Below are 12,347 nucleotides of genomic sequence, written 5' to 3'. Positions count from 1 at the left end.
CGTGATTGTTCGCCTTCCTTCGCCACTTGGATAGAAACCAATCTAGATTGAAAATAATTTAAATGCCACATTAGGTGCCGAAAAAGTGAAATGTAGATGAGAGGGCCCACTTTTGAAAAGTCTCGAATCGAAATTTCGCGAAACGGAGGTGAAATGGGCTTTTTTTCCTATATGCGTCGCGCCAAATTCTATATGCACCGCGCCACTTTGGAGGCTGTTTCGAGGTACCTGTAGGAGTCCAAATTGTGCCCAAGTGTGCTTGTTGGAAAGCCTGGCCTGTCCACTTTCCAACCCAAGTGGAATTTCTGAATTTGGTGCTCATTTTCCCCTCCAAAACTTGATTCTCCCAAGATTGCTTCATGTGTGTCAAAATAGGGGCAGAGAGGTCATTTTTTGAGTGTTTTTGACCTCTTGGGGACTCAAATCTTGCCCAAATTTCTTGTCCAAGCACCAGAAATCATGCTTTTTCATGCTGAATCCAAAAATGCAAACCATTTGTGATTTGGAGCTCCTAATCCTAAGAAAAACCTGTGTTGTGACCAAAAATTTGCCATGTGACCAAAATTTCCCCAAATTTCTTGAAATTTGGGCTGGAGATTCCTTATCAAGTGTTATGCTGGGCCAAAAAGGCTTCGGCCAATATTTGAAGTTGATCGAGCTCCCTTTGCCTCTTTTTTTTCTTGATTGCATTCCTCAATTTCGCCTTCAAATTCCTGATTCGGGCCTTGGAACTCATATTGCGCGCCCTGTAATGATAAACCATATGCCTCAATAATGATTTGTCCTTGTCGCTTTCACCAACAACTTTTCTAAGTGAATGTTGATCCTCTTGAGCCAAATCTCTCGATCAGCCTCTATCTCCTGTTGAATGGGTGTCCTCTCCCTTAGTCTCCGTTGGGCAGCCTGCTAGTCTTCACGTATGTTTTGCCACCTCTATGAGGCCTCCTGGTTGCATGTACCTTTGTTGGCGAATCACTGTGTGTCTCTTCTTAATGATCATATGACGGATCAGATGTCATGTCTGCTGGTGGACAAACTACCTCAAAGACAAAATGACTGTTGTGTATAAACTGTGCTTGCACTGCTCTTTTGGATGATGTATTCAAATTCTGCCACCAAGGGAAAAAAACAAATGCAACAGGGACTGTTAGGGATTGTTAGGAAGGGGAAACAATATTGAGGAATGGGAATAATTGGGAGAAATTAAATAGGGAAATATGGGATAGGTTTTGAGGGTTTGATGCATGGGAATAGTATTTAGGGTTTAGGATTTGTTGATAGGTTTTGTTGTGTGGGATTGGAGGATTTAGGATAGAGTATGTAGGGGAAAGGGGTAATGAATTTTGGTGATAGGGATTTAGGGATTAGTGAAAATAAGGGAACAATGGGGGGGAGAAAAAATCTTGGTGGCAAAAACAGTGAATTGTAAACCTGGCTGCAGTCGGCTTGAGGATCCTTTAGAAGTAGGTTTTGAAAATTTTTATTGCAACCACTATCACCCATTAACCATCGTCCTTTACCATAAAATTTGATACAATGGCAAGATAGCAAGCCTACCTGGCAAATCTAGGCAAAGAATTATCAATTTGGAGAAATTTCAATGAATTTCAGGCCTTTTAGCCCTGTGCGCCACGCCTCCCATGTGCGTCACGCCAGTGTAAATTTACACTGGAAATTTTCTCCCAGTGCATCACGCTCTCTGTGTGCGTCATGCCTTTTTACAGGTGACTTTTGGAGGCCTTCCCGGTGTCCAAATTGGGTGTAGGATAGATCATTGGAAAGGTCTTTGAGTCTACTTTCCAACTCAACTATAATTGTTTAATTTGGAGTTCATTTTTCCTATCAAAAATAAAATCTCCCAAGACTGGTCAAAATGTGCCAAATGAGGCTACCTAAATGCAGAGTTCTGTTACAGTCAACTTTTGAATGCCTTCCTCAACTCCAAATTGAGCTCACGATAGCTCATTGGAAAGAGCTTTGTGTCTAGTTATCATTTGACTCATCAAGCAAGTCATTTGACCAAAGACCTAAGCCATCAGGAGCCAAACATGAGGGGAAATGACTAGCATGACCTTTTCCGTCAGATTATGACATGCCCCTAGCGGAATGCAGCTGAGTGAATGAAGCGGGACACCTAAAATTGAAATGCATAAAGAGTTTTGATCTCTGATGGAGGACTGACCAGACCGACTCTAACATGCGGGATATTGGCTTTAATGGTACCGCTAGACCAGTTCTCTTACCTCTCTTTTTGCATTTGTTGCTCCGGTGTTAGTGTTCTCCTTTTTCTTCAAATCCTTATTCTTACCATCAATACTGAGTTCCTTTTCTAAAAAAAAAGGAACCTAGAATGCAGAGTGTAAGACATGAAAGACGATGAACAATAGAATATAAATGGAAGTAGACTATAAAGGATTTATATTACAAATACCTCAACATCAACAATGTTAAGGCCATTCTTTCCCACAAGAGCAAGAAACTCGAACAAGTTTTCTTGAGTTGAGTGATAGTGGCCACTATGTGGCCAGATGACCTGTATAAACAAATTAAAGCCACCATATAAAAAAACACCTTAGTAACTTAGTATTCAACCTTCAGGTAAAGCTTAGGCATAATCATTCCAACTAAGTTACATTCTAAAAAGTTCAAGTTGTAAATAACTTGTTAAAACAAATAATCTGAGGTGTGATGTCCAATCCTTGTCATTTTATTCGCAACAACAATTTGTTGTCTAATGCATGAAATTGGTCAAGTATATAAACAACATGTTCTAAAATAACAACATGAAAGTAAACTTTTCTAATAATCATGAAAATATTTCAATACAAAACAGTTAAAAGAATTTCAATCAATATCATCTAATACTAATTTCATCTTCAATCTTTGGTTGTTCTTTAAACAAACATAATACCAAGTACTTTCCATTTCATAGTTAAAATAAAAAGAAAAATCAAAATAAACATTCAAAATTCAATCAAACATTAAAGAGAGGATATCATGGAATGGACATTGCCATTATAAAAAAAATTGTTTACCTCTCCATCGATATCTTATCACGCATTCTAAAACATTTACTTGCCCAAAATAACCATGAGGTGAAAGAATCACAACATTAAAAACCATAGGAATACTTACTAGAAACATTTCCAAAGTCGACGGTTGAAGTGCTTGAAGGATCTCCAACAACAAATGAATCATATCCAAGACATGATCTATATATTGTCTCCCCATCCTTTTTCCAATCACATTTCATGTAACCTACCCACATCAGAGTCAAGTAACGATCAAATGAAGGAATTGACATTTGTTTTTATCTTTTATATGTATAAAATTTGAATATAATTTGTTTTTGTAACGTATTAATTATTATTTAAAGCCTTCCTGTCATGAGAATGTATCAATCAAGTAGAACATCAGAAAAATTGACCTCAATGAGGTCCTCTAACAATTCCTACAATATCAATATTTGTCTTTCTATGATATCTTGGATAGAAAAATGAACATATTTGCTAACGAAAAAGACATATATTACTTATGTTCAAAATATGTATATGATGTATTCTTAGGTAACTTTTTAAGATGTCCCTCTACCTTTACCAAAGCGGATTGTAGCTTGGTTAAACTCTTTATCCTTTCATTCAACATCAATTTCTGCCAGATAAATGCCACACATTATTCTTTCCCATTTCTCAACATGCTAGATATGATAAATTGAAAGTCACATTAAAGCAAGAGAAAACCTTTTGCTAACCAAAACAAATAAACAAACAATGCCTCTAGTAAAACTTCACATCTCAGAAATTACTCTGCCACATGCTCAAACTAAAGGTGATATTCTTTGAATCATATTTAGGTCATAGTCAATGGGATATTCATATTTTTACCATGATTTCAATTTGGTGCTACAAGAAATATATAAATCCAGGATATTATGAGTGAACTTCAAGTATAATTCAAAAAAATAATGTCATTATAAGGTATGGAGAGAGAAACATCTTCATAACTACGATTCTCTATTTTTGTTTGGTTTGGGTTGAGTTGGAATTAGAATATATAGTTTTCTCTAAAGAAGTGAAATAGAAAGATGAGAATCTAAATAACCCTGTGAATTTTTAATTAATTCATATTATATAACTCTAAAACACCCATGCCATCCTTCTCTGCTATTTGATAGAGATTTATTGGCATAGAATATAATGAATTAACTATCAAACACAATGATGCAATATATTAACCAAGGAAAGAAAAATGACATGGCTTTGGTATTTGTGTGTTTGAAGGAAATCCAACAATGGTTGTGTTCTTTCTTTATCATGAAATAGTATTGAAGACAAATCCTGGTTCAGAAATTGAACTCCGTTACCAATAGGAGATGGCCGTGTTGGGTAAGGAAATGATGAATTGAAGGGCTCAAGATCTAGCTATAGTACATAGTTATCCTTGTCACTACAAATACAAAATTGTCATCCTTTTCTTATCCAGGTAAAAAGAAAAGTGAGTTTGTATTTGTGCACTTGTGATAGTATATGAAAAAGAGAGAACTAGTGGAAATCATAGTGTGTTGTCGCATCATTAAACCTAAAAGAAAACTTATATATTCAGTTGTTGACTACAGTGGAAATCAAATGTAAAACCCACTCAACTTGATATTTACATGACATAGTCGTAATGAACTAGTACAACAGAAGCATGTTAACTCATAAATAAGAGATGATAAAAAAGAATAATGGAACATTATTTCCTACCACATAATTGGCATGAATAAATTTCCATAGAATTCATCCAAAAAATGAGAAGAACTTATGGAAAAAGAACATATCATTAGTGTTTTCTTTAACACATGTAGCCTAGGGAAGTAGCGGAGGCCAAATGTAGCAGGATTCCAATTGTGTGGGATATAAAAATAGAAATGTGGAAAACACGCCTGCCAACTCACGAAATATCACTCTAAATAATAGAACATGTTGAGGATAGTAATGATGAAAACATATCATGTATTAAGATCAAGCCCCTTATTGGTCATGAATTAGCAAGGCAGCTGGTAATTTTTACTCATAAAAGAATATCATAATTAGTGTAATGACTGTGTGGATATTTTTGTGAATTTTTTTTACATTTATATTATGGTGTCCTTGCAGGAGAGAGTGATGAAAGTTCTCTAGGTTTGGTCAGACTGGTTTCCACTTTCATATGCTTATGTGAATGGACGGAGGGCTACCTTTCTTCGGTTTGGAAATTCAGTTGTCTCTCCCTTTCATTCAATATGTGGAGATGCCCCACCATTGAAGGACCTTGATAGTTTTAAATCCAATCTTACAGACATAAAAGATGGATCTGGTCCAAATCAAGATGTTGCTATGGTGATTGGAGAGGGAGCAACAGCTTGAGAATTGTTTAGTATTCCTCTTGTGGAGCTTGAAAGATAGTGTAGGAAAAATGGTTTATCTATTTGTGGTGGTAGGGAGGTAATTTTTTTTCGATTGCTTAGCTTAGAAGAAGAAGAGAAGCATAAGAATCAAGATCAAGATGATGATTTCAGGTATGGGTATAACCTTACAATCGAAGGGAAGCATTCAAGAGAAACTGATGCTTATATACAATTGGGAGGGGGAAGGTGGAGCATGGGTGAAGAAAGAAAATCCATACTTTATGATGATAAGGACTATATATCATTATCATAATGTAGGAAAAATGTTCAGGAAGAATCATCTTTACGATCACGGGTTGTGGAACGTGAATCAGTGGATGCCTCTTACAGTGTAACTTTACCAAAAAATGTTGGTGTCATGATGATAGTGTCACGTGATGTGCCCCCATAAGTTGAAAATATTCTAGGAAATGTCAAGGAAAATCTCTTTCTCTACTCCTTGACTCATATTTCACCCCATCCATGTTTTTATAGACCAATTATCAAGATCATAGAATGATATTTTCTTTAATGAAGGAGTCCAAGGGCTAACAATTTAAGGATAAGATCATTTTTTTTTTTAAATGGACACTCTTGTCTGACTTGCAAGGACTTGGGTGTCAACCTTACTGCCGAGCCAATGTTATTCACATGTCAAAATTTTGAGTATGACTTGGGGTTGAGTTTGAATGAGAGGATTTTGCTTAATACTGTTTAGTCAAGGAAAAGAACCAAATTCAGAGTCCATTTGAATTATCATTCATGAAGCATAGTAACAAAGTTGGTGAGATTAATAGGGCTCATCCTTTTCGTGATGTGTTACATTCGAAAGGAATGAATGCATGAATTTCAAAAGACCGAGATATGATATAAATGTTGGGGAATTTTAACCAAATAAATAACCCAAACCTGACACTTGAGATATGATATAAATCTTGGGAAATTTTAACCAAATACATAACCCAAACCTTAAACAAATTAGTGTGAAATCCATTGTTTGAAGTGTGGCTATTGAAGACAAATGTTTTAAATACTTTCAAAAATTAACATATAAAAGCATGGAATTTCATTGTCAATCAAATGTCAAACCGGATAACAATTAAAGCGATAACCCATAATGACAATCCAAAATCAACAATACATATTGGACAAATGTTCAAAACTCATTGGGAACATCCTAATCCTACAAGTTGCTCATCTAAAGCAACTGGAGATGTTACCTTGCATGGGAAACATGGAATTTTAAGGATATAAATAAAAAAAGATAAATAATTAAAACTGACTATTAGAGCCAGAGCAAACAATGAATGATAAATAAAATGAAAATGGGACAAAATGATGCATACCCACTCCATGAGACTACCATCTTCTTCCATACTCGTTGTCGCCCAAGACTAAGCAGGTCATTACACTAGTGTCCACATCCTCGTATCTACAGTAGAATTCATCCTCGTATCCACATACAACCTGCATTTATCATACCCTTCCGTAAAGAAAAAAATAAAATAAAATGAAGCCTGAAAGCCTTTTTACTAGTCAACGGTTTAAAGATGTTGAAGCGTGTATTTAAAAAGAAGATTCTCATACCAATATCCTTTCTTGCTTTGAAACTCTATTCAAATACATCTCTTCCTCCAAAAACTTTACATATCGTGGATCGTCATAATTCAAGTCATCAATTAAATGAATTTCTATCATCTCTAGAGCAGGGGTGCTCTGAAGAAAGCAACCTAATACACTGATTTCCATATCATGAAATTCAGTTATGTCTACATAAACATGTATATACAGATATGAGAGAGTGGGGATCTGAGACATCGAGGTATGGGATATTTTGAAATTTCCTGCATTGCAATTCAAAACCAGAATAATCCAACTCTACACTCATTTACAAGGTAAAAGACATAAATATTCATTATGAACATCATGGAAAAAAACCATGGAAGAATTTTATGGTCTTTTCACATCTTATAGCATGTTAACTTTTTTAATTTAGGTAGTGTAGATTTTCATTAAGGAATAGATATGAAACAAAGTCGTTACATAGTTTTGTTTCATATCTATTAGATATACTGAATCTGCAAATAGGACATAATAGTGAACCAAAACATAATAGTCAACCTAAGCTACATCAATATATGCTTTGTATAAAAAAATAAATTTATGCTATACCTGACAACTAAGTAGAAAATGCAAACATTCTTAAACATTGAAACATGTTGTTCATTGCACATGTAAAAGAAAAGCAGAAATTCTATTTTTACCAAGATAAAGTTGTCACCCATTAACAAACATTGGATATTAGGAAGCCTCTTGAACAACAAATTGAGAAGACACATATTTCTTTAAGCAAAGGCACAACACATATGACCAACTCCTTTAATGATTTAAAGCTCCCCATCATCTCAATCAATATGTCCACAAAGAAATTGTATGGATTATCGGGATATGAGTCCATTTCTAGTACGGTCAAATTACTTCCACGCTGCATATTTAAGCTCAAGATAGAGCATGAAATCTGTTGAAATGGTATCCCATTCACTCTCAAATATTTTATCATGTATGGCCCTGCATACACATACAAGACAACCTGCGTTTACAGTGGTTTATATTTTATCCACATACAACCTGCATTTACACTGGCTTCATTGTAAAGTGTTGAAACTAATAGTAAAATCTATAATTACATGGTTGTAGTTTGAATCAATGCGATTGAAGAGGTTTTGTCCATATCTAGAAGCTTTTTACGCAAATTCAGTGATTCCTCTACTAAGGACCACAAACGCAGGGAGTGCACAGAAGGTCGAATACTCACAATCAAATATTCTTTATGATTTGGTTAGTCGAGTGGGGCGTTTGATCAAATTGGATGAGCATACATCTAAGATTCAAAAGGGGTCCTATGCAAGTGCTTTTAAATGATATACCTTGGAAGCTTCAACATAGTACTCAATATCATCATACAAAGGACCACCCAAAAATACACCATCTGATCTTGTCGAAGTTTGAAGAACCAAGTCACCCTTTTTCAGAAGACCATTACTACTGTCATTTTGAGAAATTATTTTAATGTCAACACCTGGGATTGCTGGCAGCACTAACCATGAATGTCCTTTCCTAGGAACCCCACAAAACAAGGAATATCATGTTGGCACCCATTAGTTTTAACAGCAACGTGTCGACTTCTTGGATAAAACAAGACCTTTTCAAAACTATTTTTCTCACTAGAATTCTTTTTATCTCTCAGAACAAAGACCATTTCATCTTCAAGACTAGCCGAGTGAGTGTACATATATACAACAATGTTGATTGGTCCACTAGCACTTGAAACAAGTTTGAAATTATTGATCACATATATAAATTCACCCTCCTTTTTCCATATGTCTACAATAATGCTTCAAGACAACTCATTTGCTTTGGGATAAGAACTTGAATCAACATGTATTTCACCACTCAGTAGTTATTTTTCACCATTCAAATATATAGGCTTATGGTTCAATACATTGAATTCTAATGAATACATTCCAAAGAAAATTCACGAGTTCAAGAAATGAAGCATGTGCACACGAGAAGCTTCTAAGCAGATTTGCTACCATCCTTTCTCAATCAACAAATTCATTGGTTCTTTGTTTGGTTGTACGATGTAAGAAGCCATAGGATGAGTAGACATAATATGCAACCAATAGCCTTTTTGGATAAACACTATCTCTAAATGATCAGAAACACCAACATTGACATCAATAATCTTTCTCTCCCAACATTATTCATCATCCCAATCTAACAAATTAGATGAAGGTCCATGTTTTATCTCAAGACATAATGCACCAGGTAGGACTTTCTCAAATATGAATTCACTGCTCTCATTTGTTAAACTTAAAGAGTTAAGCCTCTCTGAACCTAGAGTTCAATAGCTAGAGAAGTAATTGATATAGAAATCGAGGAGTCACATCCTTCGCTACATATCACCAATCCACAGATATCAACAAGGGACTTTATAAATTCAATGCCAAACATTGGTCTAGTTACTGTCACATCAATATGTGATGGTGGAAATTGAAGACTAGAATCACGTTCTATTGTTGTGGTTAGTGGGGATATTTGATATTAACATGCTTGAACCTCGAAGAAGAAGTTTCCCATATCATCAATCCTCTTTAGTTGAGTCTTAACATTGTTTGGCCCATGTGTCAAGCCAACTTGACACTTGCCATAATATCCATTTGTAACTAATTTTAGGAACCACAAATATTATAATGTGTTGCTTCTATCTTTAGGATTGAAGCCATGTTTGGCACAACCATGAAATTCTCCAAACTACTAAACTCGAAGTGATCCTTCTCAGCCTTGATTGTGTAGTGTGTTGATGTTGCATGATCAAGTTTGTAATATCCCTAGACATCTATTGTAACTCTTTCTCTTCCATCAACTAATATCTTAACACCTTCAAAATAGACTCCTTCAGAAGTCACCACAAGTCCTCCAACTGAGAAAACTGTGACCTAAAATAGTTGAGATATATTAACATGACTGTTCTCCATAAGAACCTCCATAGATGGAAGTGAAACATCAAATATTTTATTCTCACCCTTGTAGAATGGCAACAACATTTATCTTCCACATGGAATAAAATCAAAAGCAAATTTCCCATATGCATCAGATATTGCATGACAAAGCGCTTGATTTGGCCAAGGAGCTTCTTTGAGGGCACTTCACCTCATGGACATCATCTGAATAAAGGTATACATGAAAACATAAAATAGAGTTAGCCTCAGAAACAAATAAGCCATCAATATCATAACTTGGGACATAAAAGATGTCATCTACTACCAGATTTCCAAAGCCCAACTCCATCTCTCGAGAGCCTCTTTGGACAATTGTTAAGAGAACATGAGAATCACGTATTTGAAAGAGAATATTATAGAAAATATACTCTATAAACCTTAATCATTGTACCTCATGCATAGCGCCATCCTAGCTAGGATCGAAATTAGGTATGACCTTGTATCTTCTTCCTCTGTTTAACAATTGGCTCACAGAGCCCGCTGTTTCCACTTCTTCACGTTTGATTTCATGGAGGGCTACTGTGTCCTCTGGATAGTCATCCTTAAGGAATCTCCAAACTTATTTTTCATATCAAACAAAGGCAAAGAATGAATAATATCATGGCCTTTCTTTTTTGAAAAAAAATGTAGTGGGATTTGACATGACCTGATATTTGTATACTACTCGAGGATTGATGAAGTTTATGTATTCATGATGGGAAGAGAGAAAAATATCATGGCCTTTCTTTTTTGAAAAGAAATGTAGTGGGATTTGATATGGCCTGATATTTGTATATTGCTCCAGGATTGATGAAGTTTATGTACTCATGATGGGAAACAACCAACCTATATTTCCTTGGAGTAATATTTGTAAACGTGTAACTTCCTCCCTGTGACGTAAACACATCATTAATGAGATCATTACCGGTGGAAATGAGTTCAACATTCACATTGGAATGACCTCCATTTATATCTTGACAACTTTCTTCTCCAACAGCCCCCATCACTCTCCCAAAAATAGTGAACCTAGTGAAGTGAAAATTGATATCTTCATGGCCATTGCAACCATTGCGATCCACTGATACATATTCACCCATTTAAGATATATTCACCAAGTTAGGGAATATTGTTGGAAATAATACTGAGAGGGGGGGTGAATCAGTATTATCAGATTAATCAACCTTTTTAAATGCTCAGAAACATATACGCTACTTCAGTTAAGTGAACCAGCGTGTACACGCTACTGTGACGAAGTAAAACAGCGTATAAGAAGAAAACTCACAATTTAGTTAGCTTATTCTTCAATTAAGTGCATCAGGACATTATTCACCACATTAACAGTAAACATGTGCAGTATAACAGAACAGATAAAAAGCCACACACATGAACACCAAGATATAAGGTGGAAACCCAATGTGGGTGAAAACCACCTGCTGCAAGTTGTCTCTATCTTTCTTTAATATGAAACTTCAGTTTACAATCTTTTGTACTGGTGCAGCCTTATACCAGTACGCAGGCTACAACCTGCAGAAGGCTACAACCTTCTCTCGTTCTCCAAACTTCCTTGGAAGGGAGCTCCAACCCCCTTTGCTCTTGTACTAGCCAAAATACTAGTACGTAGGTGCTGACCTACAATCTTCCTTCTTTCAGATATCACTTTTCATACATTTTCAGACTTGGATATTCCTGAAGCACAACATTACAATCTGAAGACCACAAATCATTCAATTTCCACAACAGATCATTGAAGCATAAAACAACCAAACTTTGAATCACTGAACCACTGAACCCTGTCAATCACCAGTTACCAGAACACAGAGCAGACTACAGAACTCTGCAATAACAGTCAGACCCCACTGTAAACCCAAAATCAAGCTTCAAAAGATATACGCTACTTCAATGAGCAAAACCCGCGTATACACGCGCTTTTACCGAAGCCAACCTGCGTACAGATCTAAAAATAAACTTTCTCAATTTGCAGCTGTACCAGACATAACATTGCGACAATATGCAGATCTAGAAATACGCATAATCAACCATATCATGATAGTGCATTTCAAACCATTAGATCCCGATCTATCCTTAGATCTAGTCTTCCATCAACCGATGTGATCTCTCCTTGGCTTAGATCAAGCAACCCAGAACCTGCATATCAGATCTCTTTCTCTCTTAGATATTCAAGCCTTGTCAAAAGATGATTTTGCCTAATGATCTTCTTCTCCTTATATAGTCTTAGGCCTAGCTCAATACCAAGAGCCAAAACCATAGTAACACAATACCATCAACTTTAAAACTAGGGATCGACACGCCCGTCGAGACATAATGGTCCGAAATCATAGGCACAACTTCCAAGGACTAACCACCATGGACCAAAGGAACCTTTCCACATACACGCGCTT

The sequence above is a fragment of the Pinus tabuliformis genome, chromosome 8 (assembly GCF_031772625.1).
Source record: "Pinus tabuliformis cultivar Carrire ecotype Pingquan chromosome 8, CPIR1, whole genome shotgun sequence".
Lineage (NCBI taxonomy): Eukaryota > Viridiplantae > Streptophyta > Pinopsida > Pinales > Pinaceae > Pinus > Pinus tabuliformis.
The sequence above is the reverse complement of the archived record's forward strand: the minus strand, read 5'-3'. Positions refer to the sequence as shown.